Below are 20052 nucleotides of genomic sequence, written 5' to 3'. Positions count from 1 at the left end.
ATTAAGTCACCATTTTATAGGCAACAGCCTTATACCCACCTTATAGACCGGCTTCGTGAATGAGGCGTACTAGCGGTAAGACGACTTTATTCTTATACATATATATATATATATATATATATATATATATATATATATATATATATATATATATATATATATATAATTATTAAATCATCATAATATAAGTATAAGGGTTGAATTTTCACTTTTAAAATTCTAGGGGTTGGAACTTAAAGTTTTAACTTAACTTTACTTGTTCCAAAACTTGAGGGCAAGTTTTGTCACTTTCAAAACTTTTCATTTCTTGTAACTTATGAGTTTAATAGAGTAATAAAATGAAGACTCTTCATTTTTCTAACTCTTGTGTTTTCTTAATGGTTTTAACTCAAGTGTGACTCTTGGTTTTCCATAACTTAAGGATAAGTTATGGACTCCATTAAAACACATTATGATCAAGAATTAAACTACCAAATAGGTTACAAATAATTCCTATGATCATCTAAAACATCATAAGAACAAGAACATGAATATGAACACAATCAAAAATTACATAAAACTTTGTAATTTTGATAACTAGTTGTTGTAAATGAATTAGCAAAGACATTACACCACCAAAAACAAGTTTTCAATTACCAAAACAGTTTAGGGTAATGTTTCTAATTCATTTTCCAGCAACTGAATCGAAATTCTGCACTCATTCGACCCTACTCGTCGAGTGCATAAACTGACTCGCCGAGTTGGTTGAAGATACTCATGGACTCGACGAGTCCCCCCTATAGACTCGACGAGTCCATTCGCAGACAGCAAAATTTCCGATTCTGTTTTCAACTTTTAAGCACAAATAAGAACAAACAAGCCTAGGCTCTGATACCACTGATGGGTTTTGAGCATTCGAACACTTCCTAAGTGTACATGCAACCCTAATAACCTTGGATCTATGTTTGTCTAATTTGTCATGCAAAGTTGAATTCCAAGGTTATATTCCTATCTAGCATACATGGGGAACAATTTTAACATAAAGTATAGATAGAATAACTTACCTTGTTGTTGCTTGTGTTCCTTGAAACCTTGTGATACATGTGTGGAAGTGAAAAATTCTGAAAATGATAATGGTTACAATTTGGATTTGGGAGGAGACCATGGAATGCATGCTACCTTTAATGTGGGAGATCTTTCACCTTATCTTGATGATAATGGACTTGATGAATTGAGGTCAATTCCTTTCAAAGGGGGAAGGGATGATCCATGCATGGATTATGAAAGCCCAAAAGGTGATGGATTAGTGATTACTAGTGGGCTAGAAGGTGGCTTGGGCTCAATGGTTGGGTTGTGCATGGTAGCCCACAAATTGAATTAGGGTTGCATGAAGGCTAGGGCAACATTTTTAAGGCTTCATAAGTGTTAAAAACGTTACTTTTTACTTCATAAAGCCTCCTAGCCGTTTTTATCACTCTTTGGTGGATTAGGGTTACACTTTAATGCTTCTGATGGCTCATTAATGCTTCTTATGGCTCCTTAATGAAGCATGAACGTTTTTTCTTCATCCTCAAGTGTCATGGACGTTTTTTTTTGTGTTCTTTCAAGAGTTACCTTAATTTCTATTTACTAGTTTTAATGAATAATTGGTTGGTTGGCTTGTAACCACCAAATTTGTAATAAAGGCTTCATATAAAGCCAAATTATGCATGGAAAAAGCAATACACGAATTTTAATCAAAGAACCATTATTTTCACCTTGAATTATTGTTATAATTCTCAAATTATCTTGTTGGGACGTATTCTTGACTTGATACGAACTCAATCCAATAGGTCTTGGATTGTTTTCATCGGTATACAACTTAATAGGTCTTGAGTTGTTACTATACTAATCTATCTATTTCTTTCCATTCACATATCATTTGTGGTTGCTATTCTCTCTTAATTTACCTAAACACTACCCTACTCACTAAATCAAGCCCATACACGCATCATAAGTGGTATCAGAGCCTAGTTCCGATTGGGTGTAACTGAGTTCTTGTTCAAGAAAAATTCTTGCTATTTTTTTATTTCAGTTGTTCAGAAGTTATTGTCCAAAAATGTTGCGCAAATTATATGATGAAGAACAAATAAAGGAAGATAAATTTGAAGAAGAGGAGGAAGAAGATTCCGGTCCCATCTACGACACCGATGGAGAAGGGGAATTTTGTGAAAGAATAAATTTCTTGGATGAAGAGGAATTTATTGAAGAAATTGAAGAAGAAACTAATTTCGTGATCGGAGATGAATTTGTTGAAGCAATTGTGGAAGAAATCAATTTTGTTGATATGGACAAAATTGTTGAAGAAATTGTGATTTTTGTTGAACAACAAATTTCATTCCAAGAGCTTACAACCACGAGAACAAATGACTGTAAGTGTCACAAAAATTCAGGTTCTCATATCTTTTATGAACATAATTTCTTTTCTAAAGATCTTAAAGAAATCCAAATTGGAAGCTTCATTGATCAAGAAGGTTTATTCGTTTTTCATCTTCATTTTCGTTTCAAAGTGTGGGAGATTTTTACACTTTGGAGGCCATGGAATGCTTATATTTTGCATTTTGAAGGCCTTGGTGAGAGGTTTGATTTTACTAATTATGATCTTAATGATGATGTTTTTGTTTTGTCTTCATTCATTGATCAAAAGGAGAAAAAAGACTTGTGTATTACTTTTGATAAAAAGTTTTGTGCAATTAGAGATGGAGACTTTTCATTCGTGGCTCAAAAACAGCAAGACCAATTATTTTTGGATGATGGCAGAATTTTGTACCCTTCAAAAGACATTATGATGATTTCCAAAAAAATATGTGTTCATGGTGGTATCAATCAGTCACCAAAAGAGGCATTGTGTGGCAATTCTTATGCCTATTTTCTATGTTATCCACAAACAAAACATATTTTCATTAATTCTTCATTCATTGTTCAAAAACACCAAGACCGACGGCGTGAAGTTTGTTGGGAACGAAAGAAGAAGGATGGTATCCATCTTTTTACAAACCATCTTTCTAAGAGAAAATATGAAGATGCAAGTCCTAATTATTTACATAGGAGGGAGCTCATGATGTTTGGACTCATATTCTTTTGGTGTGCCTTTAATTGGGAAGCCGTGATATTGGGGCATGCTGCTCATCAACTTACAAATACAAACCATGACCCATTCTTTAAAATGACTACAATTAACCATTTAAATTATTGCAAGGTTAATTTGCAGGGCCGAGTTCATGGGAATGTATGGAAGTGGTTTTTGATCTACAAATGGAAGATACGGTTAGGATTGAATTTGGCGAGTTATTTGAGTTATTTGAAGAAGAACATGTGTATGTGGAGAAAAGACCAAGTTGAAATAAAGAAAAGGTCACATTATGCAATAAAATTTTGTTTTCAAGACTTGCTGTCAGGGAAGGTTCGTATAGGGGAACAACACAATTTCGTTCTTACTGAATTGAGGACAATTCCTTTCGAAGAAGGAGGGAATGATACATGTGTGGAAGTGACAAATTATGAAAATGATAATGGTTACAAGGTGGATTTGGGAGGAGACCATGGAATGCATGCTACCTTTAATGTGGGAGATCTTTCACCTTATCTTGATGATGATGGACTTGATGAATTGAGGTCAATTCCTTTCAAAGGGGGAAGGGATGATCCATGCATGGATCATGAAAGCCCAAAATGTGATGGATTAGTGATTACTAGTGGGCTAGAAGGTGGTTTGGGCTCAATGGTTGGGTTGTGCATGGTAACCCACAAATTCAATTAAGGTTGCATGAAGACTAGGGCAACATTTTTAAGGCTTCATAAGTGCTAAAAACGTTACTATTTGCTTCATAAAGCCTCCTAGCCATTTTTGACACTCTTTGGTGGATTAGGGTTACACTTTAATGCTTATGATGACTCCTTAATGCTTCTTATGGCTCCTTAAGCAAGCATAGCCGTTTTTTTTTCATTCACAAGTCTCATGGACGTTTTTTTTGTGTTCTTTCAAGAGTTACCTTAATTTCTATTTACTAGTTTTAATGAATAATTGGTTGGTTGGCTTGTAACCACCATGTTTGTAATAAAGGCTTCATATAAAGCCAAGTTTATGCATGGGAAAGTGAATAGACGAATTTTTAAGAAAAAAACCTTTGTTCAATTGGAATTATTGTTATAATTCACAAATTATCTTGTTAGGATGCGTTCTTGACTTGATACGAACTCAATCCAATAGGTCTTGGATTGTTTTCACCGGTATACAACTTAATAGGTCTTGAGTTGTTACTAATCTATCCATTTCTTGCCATTCACATATCATTTGTGGTTGTTATTCTCTCTTAATTTACCTAAAAATTACCCCACTCACTAAATCAAGCCCATACACGTATCATAAGTGGTATCAGAGCCTAGTTCCGATTGGGTGTAACTGAGTTCTTCTTCAAGAAAAATTCTTGCTATTTTTTTATTTAAGTTGTTCAGAAGTTATTGTCCAAAAATGTTGCGCAAATTATATGATGAAGAACAAATAGAGGAAGATAAATTTGAAGAAGAGGAGGAAGAAGATTCCAGTCCCATCTACGACACCGATGGAGAAGGGGAATTTTGTGAAAGAATAAATTTCTTGGATGAAGAGGAATTTATTGAAGAAATTGAAGAAGAAACTAATTTCGTGATCGGAGATGAATTTGTTGAAGCAATTGTGGAAGAAATCAAATTTGTTGATATGGACAAAATTGTTGAAGAAATTGTGATTTTTGTTGAACAACAAATTTCATTCCAAGAGCTTACAACCACGAGAACAAATGACTATAAGTATCACAAAAATTCAGGTTCTCATATCTTTCATGAACATAATTTCTTTTCTAAAGATCTTAAAGAAATCCAAATTGGAAGCTTCATTGATCAAGAAGGTTTATTCGTTTTTCATCTTCATTTTCGTTTCAAAGTGTGGGAGATTTTTACACTTTGGAGGCCATGGAATGCTTATATTTTGCATTTTGAAGGCCTTGGTGAGAGGTTTGATTTTACTAATTATGATCTTAATAATGATGTTTTTGTTTTGTCTTCGTTCATTGATCAAAAGGAGAAAAAAGACTTGTGTATAACTTTTGATAAAAAGTTTTGTGCAATTAGAGATGGAGACTTTTCATTCGTGGCTCAAAAACAGCAAGACCAATTATTTTTGGATGATGGCAGAATTTTGTACCCTTCAAAAGACGATATGAAGATTTCCAAAACAATATGTGTTCATGGTGGTAGCAATCAGTCACGAAAAGAGGCATTGCGTGGCAATTCTTATGCCAATTTTTCGTGTTGGCAACAAACAAAAGATATTTTTATTAATTCTTCATTCGTTGTTCAAAAACACCAGGAGCGAAGGCTTGCATTTTGTGGTGAAAGAAAGAAGAAGGATTGTATCCATCTTTTTACAAACCATCTTTCTATGAGTAAAGACGAAAGAATTAATCAATATGAAGATCCAAGTCCCAAGTATTTACTTAGGGGGGAGCTCGTGATGTTGGGACTCATATTCTATTGGTGTGCCTTTAATTGGGAAGCCATGATATTGGGGCGTGCTGCTCATCAACTTACAAATACAAACCATGATTCATTCTTTAAAATGACTACAATTAACCATTTAAACTATTGCAAAGTTAATTTGCAGGGTCGAGTTCATGGGAAGGTACGAAAATGGTTTTTGATCTACAAATGGAAGATACGGTTAGGATTGAATTATGTGAGTTATTTTAGTTGTTTGAAGAAGAACATGTGTATGTGGAGAGAAGACCAACATGGAGTAAAGAAAAGGTCACATTCTGTAATAAATATGTGTTTTCAAGACCTGTTGTCATGGAAGGTTTGCATGGGAGAACAACACAATTTGGTTCTTACTGAATTGAGGACAATTCCTTTCGAAGAAGGAGGGAATGATACATGTGTGGAAGTGAAAAATTCTGAAAATGATAATGGTTACAATTTGGATTTGGGAGGAGACCATGGAATGCATGCTACCTTTAATGTGGGAGATCTTTCACCTTATCTTGATGATAATGGACTTGATGAATTGAGGTCAATTCCTTTCAAAGGGGGAAGGGATGATCCATGCATGGATTATGAAAGCCCAAAAGGTGATGGATTAGTGATTACTAGTGGGCTAGAAGGTGGCTTGGGCTCAATGGTTGGGTTGTGCATGGTAGCCCACAAATTGAATTAGGGTTGCATGAAGGCTAGGGCAACATTTTTAAGGCTTCATAAGTGTTAAAAACGTTACTTTTTACTTCATAAAGCCTCCTAGCCGTTTTTATCACTCTTTGGTGGATTAGGGTTACACTTTAATGCTTCTGATGGCTCATTAATGCTTCTTATGGCTCCTTAATGAAGCATGAACGTTTTTTCTTCATCCTCAAGTGTCATGGACGTTTTTTTTGTGTTCTTTCAAGAGTTACCTTAATTTCTATTTACTAGTTTTAATGAATAATTGGTTGGTTGGCTTGTAACCACCAAATTTGTAATAAAGGCTTCATATAAAGCCAAATTATGCATGGAAAAAGCAATACACGAATTTTAATCAAAGAACCATTATTTTCACCTTGAATTATTGTTATAATTCTCAAATTATCTTGTTGGGACGTGTTCTTGACTTGATACGAACTCAATCCAATAGGTCTTGGATTGTTTTCATCGGTATACAACTTAATAGGTCTTGAGTTGTTACTATACTAATCTATCTATTTCTTTCCATTCACATATCATTTGTGGTTGCTATTCTCTCTTAATTTACCTAAACACTACCCTACTCACTAAATCAAGCCCATACACGCATCACCTTGTGAGCCTAGCACCCCAAGTGTGATGCCTCAAATGCTTCACACAACACCAAATGCTCTTGGAAGAACTTATGAGAGAATACTCACTTCTTCAAAATCGGCCAAGCCCTCTTGATTCTTAGTGTAGCCGATTTTGGGTGGAGGATATGTTACTTATATAGTGTTGACACATCTAGGGTTAAACCCTAATGTGTCATGACTCTTCATTTCCATGATCCATGGGTTTGTAACTCCCATGGAGCATCCATGGAGCATCCTATGGGTGGAACCCAACTTGATGGTCCATGGAGCCTTTTAGCCCACTATACAAGATATGGATGATTTACTTAATCAACCCATATATTTAATTAGTTATCTTTTGATCACTTAATTAATTCTAAATTAATTCTTGATCAAACTAATCAAATAATATTATTAATATATTAGAACTTATAATATATTAATAATCTCCAAGTATTATTTCTCTCATTTAGTCTATCCAATTGCATGGTGCCATGCAACCCAAATGGACCATGCCGGGTCGGGTCAAGTACATACCAGAAATAGTTATGGACTTAGACACCTTATCCAACAGTATCTACCATACCTAAAGTGTGTGTGTGAAGTTTCCTGAAAGTTTGGTTACCATTAAATGTACATTAGTTTTAACACATATATATAAAACTAATAATTAAGTATAAAGTTTTCATAATCTTGATTGCGAGTTCCATAACCATACTACAGACTAGATGTGACTCGGGACGGGGCCAATATCTTTTATAACTTTTGTCACCCTTGAACTTTTCGGTTCGGCTGTAGCTAGTAGCCAGGTGCGGGATAGTCAATCCCGTATAGGTCTATACACTCAAGTCACGCTCTCCCTTTTGGAGATTCTGGTTACAGGGATAGTCCTCCACTTTCGTGTCTAGGGGAAGTGTTGTATAGGACGTGTCTCCAATCATAAGATTCATGAATTAAAACTGAAATTATTAATACGAAAACCTTGTTTTATTAGTTCTTTACTCTCGTATCTAGGGGGAGTACTAACTAGGACCCGACTAAGTTCCAATGTCCTTCACACTCGTGTCTAAGGGGTGTTTTATCAAGGACAATACAAAAGTTCTACGATTTCAAATAGTAAATGTGTGAACTATCAATTGCGAAGTATAAAGTATAACACTATATAATAAGAATTGAAATTGGTTTGAAAAAACAACTCTGCAAGTCAAACAGCTTGATAATATGTTTTCAATTTCTTAAAAGTTTATGGATTATGAAACCATTCAGACGAAATAATGAATTTAAGTACAAGATATTCTTGTACTTTTGCATGTATCTGTCACACCCCGAAAATCAAAGGCGGAAACATTTTCGGGGTGGACTACCACGTTGTGTATCAAATTCAATGTACATAGTAATCACAGTAAACAACCATTACATTACATATATATGAAAGTTTACATTTGTTTCAAAAGTAAAGTTATACAAGATATACATATGCATCATATTAACAAAAGTTGAAATGAGTCTTCTGAGCACTCCGTCTTCTCTAAAAGATATCACCGGGTACCTGTCTAACTTGGACCTGAGAATACAAGCGGTTTGAAAATCAGCATAAAGCTGGTGAGTTCATAAGCGGTTTTGTTTTATGAAAATGTATCGGTTTCCTTTAGTTTCCGAAAAGATTTGTTATCCAAGAAAATCCCATATTTTCTTATGTAAAGTTAGTTTAGTTATCATTTGTTACCAATTCGATTACGTGTTGTATTTTACCCCAGGAAAATCCCATATTTTCCTAATTGTAAGACCAGTTGTATATCACAAAGTATTGCTTAATACACAAAACTATATGATAAAATCTTGGGATCACTATCTCGTACGAAATATAAGATAGTTTGACACATGTAAAAATACACAAAACTATATGAAATTGAAAATAGTTATAGTTTGCTTGTATTCCCCCCTGAAAACGTTGAAAACAATGAAAAGGGCGTAGGGGTATGAACTCACCGGACGAGAAACGTGACGATTTGGATGCTAAGAGTTGATCCGGGGCTTGTAAACACACGAGGTTCCTAAGTATAATGTAAAGATACACATTTGTATCTAATTAGGACTTAGATTGATTATTGGATAGGGACAATTGCTTCAAGTCGCGAAAACACTCCGATACAAGTGTTTGGAGGGACCCGGGTGGCATTTAAGGACATGTAATGATGCGAGGGACTTAGGAAATGAGTTTACTCCTGAAGAGTACACTTCTAAATGGTGTTTACGGACAAAACACTCATTACCCATGAGTTTACGGCCGTAAACTCATGATGGGTGGTTTATGGTGCAATTTGGACTTCAAATACTTAGGGGACAATTTCTAGATTTGGTTTAAGGGTTTGGAATAAGTTTTAATCACCAATAACGACACATTTTAGGGAGTTTACGGCCTAGCATGGTCTCATGGCCTTAAACTCCTATAAACCCATGAAAAGTTGTGTTTTTGGATTCCAAACTAATCACATGTGTTGCTAAAATTGTTTCAAGGCCTTACATGCATTTTTTTGAAGTTTTGAAGAGGTTTTTGGAGTTTACGGCCAATGAGACCCCTCTCATGGCCGTAAACTCTCTTAGAGAGTAAATCCATATGTTTTAAGGTTAAAAACTTGCATCTAAGAGCTTCTAAAATTCCCTTAAAGCCTTGAAGTGAATTTGGGACACATTTTGACACACTTTTTGGAGTTTACGACCAAGGAACACATGCTATGGCCGTAAACTCTTAAATGAAAGGGTTTTGATGTGTTTAAGGCCCTTAAACTATTTATGGTTAGTCCTTTGATTTATTCCAAGGCTTTTGGTGGTGTTGGATGGCTTTCTAACACCTTAGAAATGGATTTGCACCATGTTTCACGGAGTCTACGGCCCAATCACAAGCCTTGGCCGTAAACTCACAATAATCCCTCAAAAATGATGTTTCAAGTGTCCAAATGATAATACCAATATTCTATAATTCATATCTAAGCCATATTAGTGATTTGGAGGGGTTTAAGGTCAAGAATACCCCATATATATGAGTTTACGGGCCAAGCATGTGCCGTGGCCGTAAACTCCTTCAAATGTCTCAAATTTCATATTTTAAATGTTATAAGCCCTTTTCATGAAGCCATTAAGCCATATCTAAAGTCCAAAATTGCTTAGGAGGGGTTTTAGGGCTTAAAAACCCACTTATTATGAGTTTACTGCCTAAGCTCATTCCATGGCCGTAAACTCATATACAAGGCCTTAAATCATGATTTAATCTTGAATTTGAAGGTTAAAGATGCTATACATTAAGGTTAGGAAGGTACCTTAGGGATTTGAGGCCATAAAATTGAGTTTTGGATCCTTAAACTTTGGATTTAGGAGAGAGGTTAGAGAGAGAAGGAAAAAGCTTCAAATGGGTGCTAAAACACGCTTATATAGGTCCTAAAACTTGGACGCGGTGGAATTCTACTCGATACCGACATTAAACGCGACTTTTGGTCGCACCCGATTAAGTTTCTGTCACCCGGCGGGGACATTTCTAAAACTTATGAAAATAATTATTTTGGGCTAATTACATGAGTTCCTGAGTGGTTTAGGCACTCATTAAATTATAATAAACATATAAGTTTAAATTATTTAACCCAAAGTGAAAATGGAACGAATTTAATAACGACGATTTTTTCGGGTAGAACGGGTTTTTGGCGACGAACAATTTCGGGTTGGTACAGTATCCCCCCCCCCCTGCAAACATTGAAAAACATTGAAAAAGGGTAGGGGTATCAACTCACCGGACGAGGAATGTGTCGACTAGGATGCTAAACGTCGGATCGAGGCTTGAAAACGTACGAGGTTCCTATGTAATGTTAAATGATAAACAAATGTATCTAATTAGATTTAAATCGCTAATTAATTGAGGATATATACTTCTAGTCGCGAAAACACTTCAATTTAAGTGTTTGGAGTGACCCGGTGACATTTATGGACATGTATGGCTAGGATATGGAATTTACTCTTCAAGAGTAAACTCTTATAAGAGTTTTCGGCCCTAAACACCATATCCTCATGATCTTACAACCATAAACTCATGAGTGGTGTTTTTAAGTGCTAAATGGCCTTATATCAATTGGGGGATGATGCTAGGTTTGGTTCTAGGGCATTAGAAATGGATTAAATCAATCATAAGGACCATTTGATGAGTTTACGACAGTAAACTATGAGTTTATGGCCGTAAACTCTCACCGACTCATTTCTTATGTTCTTTGACGACCATAGGTTTATCACAAGTGATTCTACTCATTTTTACAAGCCAAGGGGTGAATTTAGGGCACCATTTAATCCATTTATAGGAGTTTACGGCCCAGGAACCCATTATTGGGGGGTTTACAGCCATGAACTCCTTATGGAGTTGTTTTCATCAAGTTTAAGGTCCGTAACTTGTTTGTGGTTGCTTCTAGACTTTATTCCAAGGCTTATGAGGAGTGTATATGGCATTTTAACATCCAAAAAGGAGTTTACTACCCATGAAAGGGTGTTTACAGCCCAAGCATGTTCTTGGGCATTAAACTCATGTTTAATCCCCAAATGTTGAGTTTAAGGTGTTCTAAGTCCAATCCAATAAGTCCTTAAGCCATATCTAATCTCCAGGTTTTGAGGCTCAAAAACACCATTTATATGTGTTCACGGCCCAAGAGTGTTCCAGGGCTGTAAAAACATGTTTATGGTCATAAATCATGATTTGAACTCGAAATTGAAGGCTAAGGATGTTATACAAGAAGCTAGGATAGTTACCTTGGTGATTTGAAGCTTGAAATGAGTGATTTTTGGACCTAAATCTTGGATTGAGGAGAGAGGTTAGAGAGAGAGAGTGAAAAGGATTCAAATAAGGCTTAAACAACTTTAAATATGGTTTGGATTTGAGACACGGTAGAATTCTACCCGATACTGATGTTAACTGAGGCTTTTGGTAGCACTCGATTAAGTTGTCGTCACCCGATATGCTCGAAACTAAATTTTTTATAATTACTAGTTTGGGACATTTTCATGTGTTTCTAACATGTTTGGATACTAATGAGGTCAAAATAAAGTCTTAACTTAAATGACCTAATCCAAAAACAAAATCGGAATAATTCGCTTAAGACGAGTTTTAAGGATGGAACGAGTTGCGACGATGGAACAACTTTGGGTTGTCACATTATCCCCCCGTTAGAGGGAATTTCGTCCCAAAATTAAAAGATTAAGATACAAATTATGGAAAAGGATGCGGATATTTCTGCTGTATCGGGTCTTCGCGCTCCCAAGTGAATTCAGGTTCTTGCTTGGAATTCCAACGAACCTTCACTAACGGGACGTAGCTTTGTTTCGTACGTTTGATTTCTCGGTCTATGGTCTCGATTTGTTCAAGAGGGATTACTAGGGTTTCATCGGACATGCACTTCTAAAGATTTGGGACGTGGAAGGCAGGATGGATGTTTCTAAGTTCTGAAGGTACTCGGAGTTTGAAGACTACGGGATTGATTCCTAATGAAGATCTTAAAGGGTCTAATGTACTACGAGTTAAGCTTTCTGTGCTTTCCATAGTGTATCATGCCTTTCCAGGGTGATACCATTAATAGGACACGATCTCCAGCCTGGAATTCCAGAGGTTTCCAAATGGTATCGTACTCTCTCGGGAAAACTGGGTAACTTGATGGTGAAATCCATGTTAGTTATTTACCATTCCCATTCGGGTATCTAGGCTGCTGGAATAGTCCCGAGGGTTTCTGACTAAGCTTCTTAGGTCTGAGCGAGTAAACAGGGACAGATAGTCATTGTCAATGTCTTAGTCTTAATGTCTAAGCTTTCCTTTCGGCTAAGGGCGCCTCATGTTCATGTCTTTCTGATCGAAGCTATGCTGTAGTCTCTTAAGGTCAGTGAAATTCGTGTACTTGGTTCCATTGAGATCATGACTCTCATTCTTCAGCGCAGGGGCTGCTGCTCCAAATTCCAAGTCGTGAGTTTTATAGTTAACTTCGTGTTCCTTTTGTTTGTCTCAAAGCGTGAACGACAACTTTTCTTTCTTGCCTAAGCACATGATCTAAATTCTGATTGGACGTATTGCAAAGGACAATGAAATCCTTTGTTTCTTCTGGCAGGGACATGTTAGGTGTGATGCATTAGTCTTACTTCAATGCTTGGAATGATGTATCTCACTTTTTACTCCAACAAAAAGGGTACACCTTTCTGTGTCGGAGTCGTTAAGGATTTGATGATTTTAGAAGAAATTTATGAATGGGTCTGTAATAATAGCCGTCGAAACCCAATAATTGATAGGTTTTCTAGAGGTGTCTTCGGTGCCGACCAATTATCTATTGCTTCGACCTTATGAGGATCCACACGTATGTCTTCATTTCTCACTACATGACCAAGGGAAAAGGGTTTGACCGAAGGGTATTAATACGAACTCTTAGTGATCATATCGATTCCTAAATACTGTCTTGGAAACATTATCCTCGTGAACTCGTAGCTGATGGTGTCTTTGTTGGATAAGGTGTCTAAGTCCATAACTATTTCTGGTATGTACTTGACCCGACTCGGCATGGTCCATTTGGGTTGCATGGCATCATGCAATTGGATAGACTAAATGAGAGAAATAACACTTGGAGATTATTAATATATTATAAGTTCTAATATATTAATAATATTATTTGATTAGTTTGATCAAGAATTAATTTAGAATTAATTATGTGATCAAAAGATAACTAATTAAATATATGGGTTGATTATGTAAATCATCCATATCTTGTATAGTGGGCTAAAAGGCTCCATGGACTATCAAGTTGGGTTCCACCCATAGGATGCTCCATGGGAGTTACAAACCCATGGGTCATGGAAATGAAGAGTCATGACACATTAGGGTTTAACCCTAGATGTGTCAACACTATATAAGTAACATGTTCTCCACCTAAAATCGGCTACACTAAGAAACAAGAGGGCTTGGCCGATTTTGAGAAGTGTGTGTTCTCCCATAAGTTCTTCCAAGAGCATTTGGTGTTGTGTGAAGCATTTGAGGCATCACACTTGGGGTGCTAGGCTCACAAGGTTTCAAGGAACATAAACAACAACAAGGTAAGTTATTCTATCTATACTTTAAGTTAAAATTGTTCCCCATGTATGCTAGATAGGAATATAACCTTGGAATTCAACTTTGCATGATAATTAGACAAACATAGATCCAAGGTTATTAGGGTTGCATGTACACTTAGGAAGTGTTAGAATGCTCAAAACCCATCAGTGGTATCAGAGCCTAGGCTTGTTTGCCCTTATTTGTGCTTAAAAGTTGAAAAAAGAATCGGAAATCTTGCTGTCTGCGAATGGACTCGTCGAGTTCATGAGTATCTTCAACCAACTCGGCGAGTGAGTTCATGCACTCGGCGAGTAGTGTCGACTGATTGCAGAATTTCGATTTAGTTACTGGAAATGAATTAAAAACATTACCCTAAACTTTTTTGGTAATTGAAAACTTGTTTTTGGTGGTGTAATGTCTTTGCTAATTCATTTACAACAACTAGTTATCAAAATTACAAAGTTTTAAATGTAATTTTTGATTGTGTTCATATTCATGTTCTTGTTCTTATGATGTTTTAGATGATCATAGGAATTATTTGTAACCTATGTGGTAGATTAATTCTTGATCATAATGTGTTTTAATGGAGTCCATAACTTATCCTTAAGTTATGGAAAACCAAGAGTCACACTTGAATTAAAACCATTAAAAACACAAGAGTTAGAAAAAATGAAGAGTCTTCATTTTATTACTCTATTAAACTCATAAGTTACAAGAAATGAAAAGTTTTGAAAGTTACAAAACTTGCCCTCAAGTTTTGGAACAAGTAAAGTTAAGTTAAAACTTTAAGTTCCAACCCCTAGAATTTTAAAAGTTAAAATTCAACCCTTATACTTATATTATGATGATTTAATAATTATATATATATATGTATAAGAATAAAGTCGTCTTACCGCTAGTACGCCTCATTCACGAAACCGGTCTATAAGGTGGGTATAAGGTTGTTGCCTATAAAATGGTGACTTAATGGGTGTTTACTCTCACCCACCGCTTGCTTGACTGGTGGAGGGTCGTTAGCCGAACGGGTAAGACAAGGACTTATAAATTCTCATTCAAAGTATGATGAATATAATAAAGTAACTAAATGTTTTATTAAATTCCCAATCTTAGTTACTTTAGGAAAAATGTGAATAAGGTGCTAATCCATGAAATTACACTTTACACTTTGTCTAAGTCGTTGGTGGAGCGTGTGTGGTTAACCGGCACACTAACTTGGACTTAACAAGGTAGGTAAAGGGTGACTTAAGGTTTATTATAGTATCGGTGGAGCGTGTGTGGTTTACTGGCACATCGATTGAGTGATAAACTTTAAGGGTACCAAGTGATTTGCATGGTTACTTCACACCTCGTTTTGTGATCCTCGGTATCCCAGTCACAAAACTTGGAGGGCACTCTCGAGATTGAAACATGCCTTTGAAAAGTTCATTGGATCTCAAAGAATCTAGGAATTTCTAAAACCAATAAAAACTAAATATCTAATATTTCGGTTTTCGTGGTGGAAATTATTGAATCGTCATTCACCTACCTTTCAAATATGGTATAGCTTAGATTACGGCATACCTCTTCTAAGTTATATTATATTGTGATTGGATCCTAGCCTTAATATTACATTTGGGTGTTTTATTAAGGACTCCCTTAAATCTATACTAAACTTGTTCTTCTCTTTCAGATGTCTTCAAATAATGCTTCTGGCTCGAATCCTAATGGCTCCTTTACTCTTATAAGTTTGTGTGGGAAAGTCACCTTTGATGGATCCAACTTCAATAAATGGATCAGAAACATCAGGATGATTACCCGCTACGAGGACAAAGAATATGTCCTTGACAAGGAGCTTAAGGAAATTGATGAGTCCACTGCAACTCCCCAGAAGATCGCTGACTTTCATACTCATGAAAGAGATGCAACCAAGGTGGCTTGCATCATGTTGGCCACAATGACAGCTGAACTCCAAAAGTCTTATGATGATTTCTACCCTTATGAAATGCACCAAGATTTGATGGAAAGATACCATCAAAGTGCACGACAAGAGAGGTACGAAGTCATCTGCTCCATGATAACAACCATGATGAAGGACGGAGATTCCGTCACGAGCCACATGCAGAAAATGCAAAGGTATGTGGATCGTTTGCTGAAGCTTAATGTGAACTTCCCTGAGGAGCTTGCAATAGATATCATTTTGCACTCCTTACCATCGTGCTATGATCAATTCCGCATGACATATCACATGAACAAGGAAGAGGTCACCCTCAGCAAACTTCAGGGACTTCTCAAGACCGCAGAAACAGGTCTTAAGGGGAAGTCGGTTGCTATCACTCCTACTCCAGACTCAACTCCGGTCTTGGCAATCGGGCAAAGTCGAGGGAGGAAGAGAAAGAGATCTTCGAAGGGTACCAAGGCTCGGACCCTGGATGGATCTTCTTCAAGTGGAACCAAGAAAGGTTTCATTACTCCTTCTTCTGACCCAAAAGAGGCTGAATGCTTCTATTGCCATGAAAAAGCTCATTGGAAGCGGAACTGCCCAAAGTACCAGCAGGATGTGAAGGATGGGAAAGTCAAACCCAACCATGCAGGTATTTACACTATCATTTCTAATAACTCACCCCATTCGAAATCTTGGGTCCTTGATACCGGTTGCGGTATTCATATTTGTTGTGACTTGCAGGGACTAGGAAGAAGTGAGAATGTGGAGCAAGGAAGAATAAACTTAATTATAGGGAATAGGAAAGTTACACCTGTCACCAAGATTGGAGTTTATACTTTATCGCTAAGTAGTGGGTTAAATTTAGATTTGAATAAATGTTGTTATTCGCCAGAAATAGCAAGAAATATTATTTCCTTTCATGCATTGTACAAACAAGGTTTCACCTTTTCGTTTGATAATGAAGTTGGTTCGATTAATGCTTTCTTTAATAATGTACTTTATTTTAAAGCATTACCTTGTGATGGTGTGTATGAAGCTGTATCTGTTGTAGATAACTTAGGAAATAATGATTTGTGTATTGATTCTACTAATAATAATAACTTGGATAAAGCATCATTATGGCATTGTCGTCTTGGACATATAAGCAAGAAACGCATAGGCCAACTCCAAAAGGATGGAGTCTTGGAGTCATTTGACCTAAAGTCAAATGATAGTTGCGAATCATGCTTACTTGGAAAAATGACAAAGTCACCCTTCACAGGCTCGTGTGAAAGGGGTGAAGGTTTGTTGGACCTTATACACACGGATGTGTGTGGGCCATTCAAACATGCCACAAGGGATGCTAATCGTTATTATTTGACTTTTACTGATGATTACAGTAGATATGGATATGTCTACTTAATCAAGCATAAGTCAGAGACTTTCGAGAAGTTTAAGGAATTTAAACAGGAAGTCGAGAATCAATTGGGCAGGAACATTAAGATGCTTCGATCCGATCGGGGTGGTGAGTATCTTAGTTCAGAGTTCCTCGACTATCTAAGGGAATGTGGGATTGTCTCACAATTGACACCTCCCAGGACACCGCAGTTGAATGGTGTGGCTGAGAGGCGTAATCGAACCTTGTTGGACATGGTTCGTTCCATGATGAGTCGAGCTTCGCTACCAATCTCATTCTGGGGGTATGCCTTAGAGACTGTCGCCCATATCCTTAATCTAGTCCCTACAAAGAAAGTTGCCAAAACTCCTCACGAGATGTGGACTGGTAAAGTACCTAAACTAGACCACATCAAGATTTAGGGTTGCGAGGCTTTCGTGAGACGCGAGACTCATGATAAGCTCGAACCCCGAAGCGAGAGGTGTATTTTCATCGGCTACCCACAGCAATCCTTTGGTTACATCTTCTACAGACCTAGTGACAATGTGGTCTTTGTAGTAAGAAGAGGAGTCTTTCGAGAAAGAGAGTTTATAAGCCAAGGAGACAGTGGGAGGCAAGTTGATCTTGAAGAAATTCAAGAGTCAAGTGGTGAAGGAACTTCAAACTCTAGCCCTCAACTTGAGGAGGAAACTCCTGTTGAGCCAATTGACGAATCTGTACCTCTGAGGCGTTCCACGAGAGTTAGGAGTGCACTTGAGCATTACTATGGATTCCATATTACTGCAGAAGGTGAGACACTTATTAGTGATGGGACACTAGTAAGTCAAGATGACCCTAACAGCTACGAGGAAGCCATGGCAGGCCCCGAGTCTGCTAAATGGAAAGAGGCTATGGATAGCGAGATACAATCCATGTATGACAATCAAGTTTGGAACTTGGTTGAGAATGTACCAGGTCGAAAGACTGTAGGGTGCAAATGGGTCTTCAAGAAGAAGACCGACATGGATGGTAAAGTACACACTTATAAGGCTAGACTGGTTGCAAAGGGCTTCTCTCAAATTCCTGGAGTGGATTATGATGAGACCTTTTCTCCGGTAGCCAAGATTAAGTCTATTCGGGTTCTGTTAGCCATAGCCGCATTTCATGACTATGAAATTTGGCAAATGGATGTCAAAACCGCTTTCCTTAATGGGAAGTTGGCTGAAGATGTTTACATGAGTCAGCCAGAGGGTTTTGTCAGCAACAAGTACCCTAATAGAGTGTGTAAGCTTGAGAAATCCATTTATGGATTAAAGCAAGCACCTCGCAGATGGAATCTTTGCTTTGATGAAAAGGTCAAGGAATTTGGATTTTCTAGGAGTGAAGATGAATCTTGTGTATATGTCAAGGCTAGTGGGAGTATAGTTAGCTTTTTGGTATTGTCTGTGGATGACATACTACTCATAGGAAACGACATTCCAACCCTGCAGGAAGTAAAGTCCTGGCTTGGAAAGTGTTTCGCTATGAAGGACCTTGGTGAAGCTGCCTATATTTTGGGGATAAGGATCTTGAGAGATCGGAGTAAAAGACTAATTGGACTTAGTCAAAGTACCTACTTGGATAAGGTGCTGAAGAGATTCAGAATGCAAGACTCCAAGAAAGGAGAGTTGCCCATCCAGAGTAACGCCAAACTGAGTAAGACACAAAGCCCTAGCACTGAGGCTGAGATAGCACAAATGAGTCGAGTACCTTATGCTTCGGCTGTAGGATCGATCATGTATGCTATGACGTGTACTCGACCTGATGTAGCTTTTGCCCTGAGCATGGTTAGCAGGTTCCAGGGGAACCCTGGCAAGGCACACTGGACTGCGGTAAAGAATATTCTCAAGTACCTACGAAGGACTAAGGACTGGGTCCTTACCCTCGGTGGGAGTGATGACTTGAGAGTTGTAGGGTATAGTGATGCTAGCTTCCAGACTGATAGGGATAACTTACGCTCTGAGTCGGGCTGGGTCTTTACCCTAAATGGAGGAGCAATTTCTTGGAAGAGTTCCAAGCAAGAGACCGTGGCAGATTCTACTTGTGAATCAGAGTATATTGCAGCTAGCGAGGCGGCAAAGGAGGCGTTATGGCTGAGGAACTTCATTGGAGACCTTGGAGTTGTACCAGCTATTAAAGAGCCAATGGAAATTTTCTGTGATAGTGAAAGTGTTGTTGCCTTAGCCAAGGAACCAAGGGATCACGGGAGATCCAGACACATCGACAGAAAATACCATTTCATCAGACATCGGATCGAAGAAGGACTCCTCGTGGCAAAGAGGGTATCATCAGATGAGAATCCGGCAGATCCCCTCACGAAGGGACTGACTCGGGTTAAGCATCTCCAGCATGCTCGGAGCATAGGGCTGAAGGATGATATTAGATTTAGTAGTTAGATAACCTCGAAATTTGTAAAGTGTAATTGACATTTGATGATGAATAAAAGTGTTTTATTTATGAGTAAAGTGTTACTATCTCTTGTCGATCGTTTACTATATTTCTTTTGCATGTTTTGACTTCCAGAATAATTTTGTTTGGTATAACATATTATTCAAACCTCCACAGTCGGTCATATGTCGGAAGCAAATATGAATCAAGACTGTCATGTTTGGTTGTAGAGGTCTTGGACAATGCTACAACAATCATGAGTGCTCATAAGTTCTGAGCATTGGACTCAACCCACGCTCACTGGAATCACTTCATGGAATTCTATCTCGAGTGATCGTGAGACGGTAATATCATATAAGTCTTTAAACCTAGAGATATGATTTGTTACTTACAAGTTGGTTATGCATTGATTGTACGAAAAATGCATTGGTAA

This window comes from Lactuca saligna, chromosome 4 (genome assembly GCF_052625555.1).
Source record: "Lactuca saligna cultivar CGN05327 chromosome 4, ASM5262555v1, whole genome shotgun sequence".
NCBI lineage: Eukaryota > Viridiplantae > Streptophyta > Magnoliopsida > Asterales > Asteraceae > Lactuca > Lactuca saligna.
Note: the sequence above shows the minus strand (reverse complement) of the source record.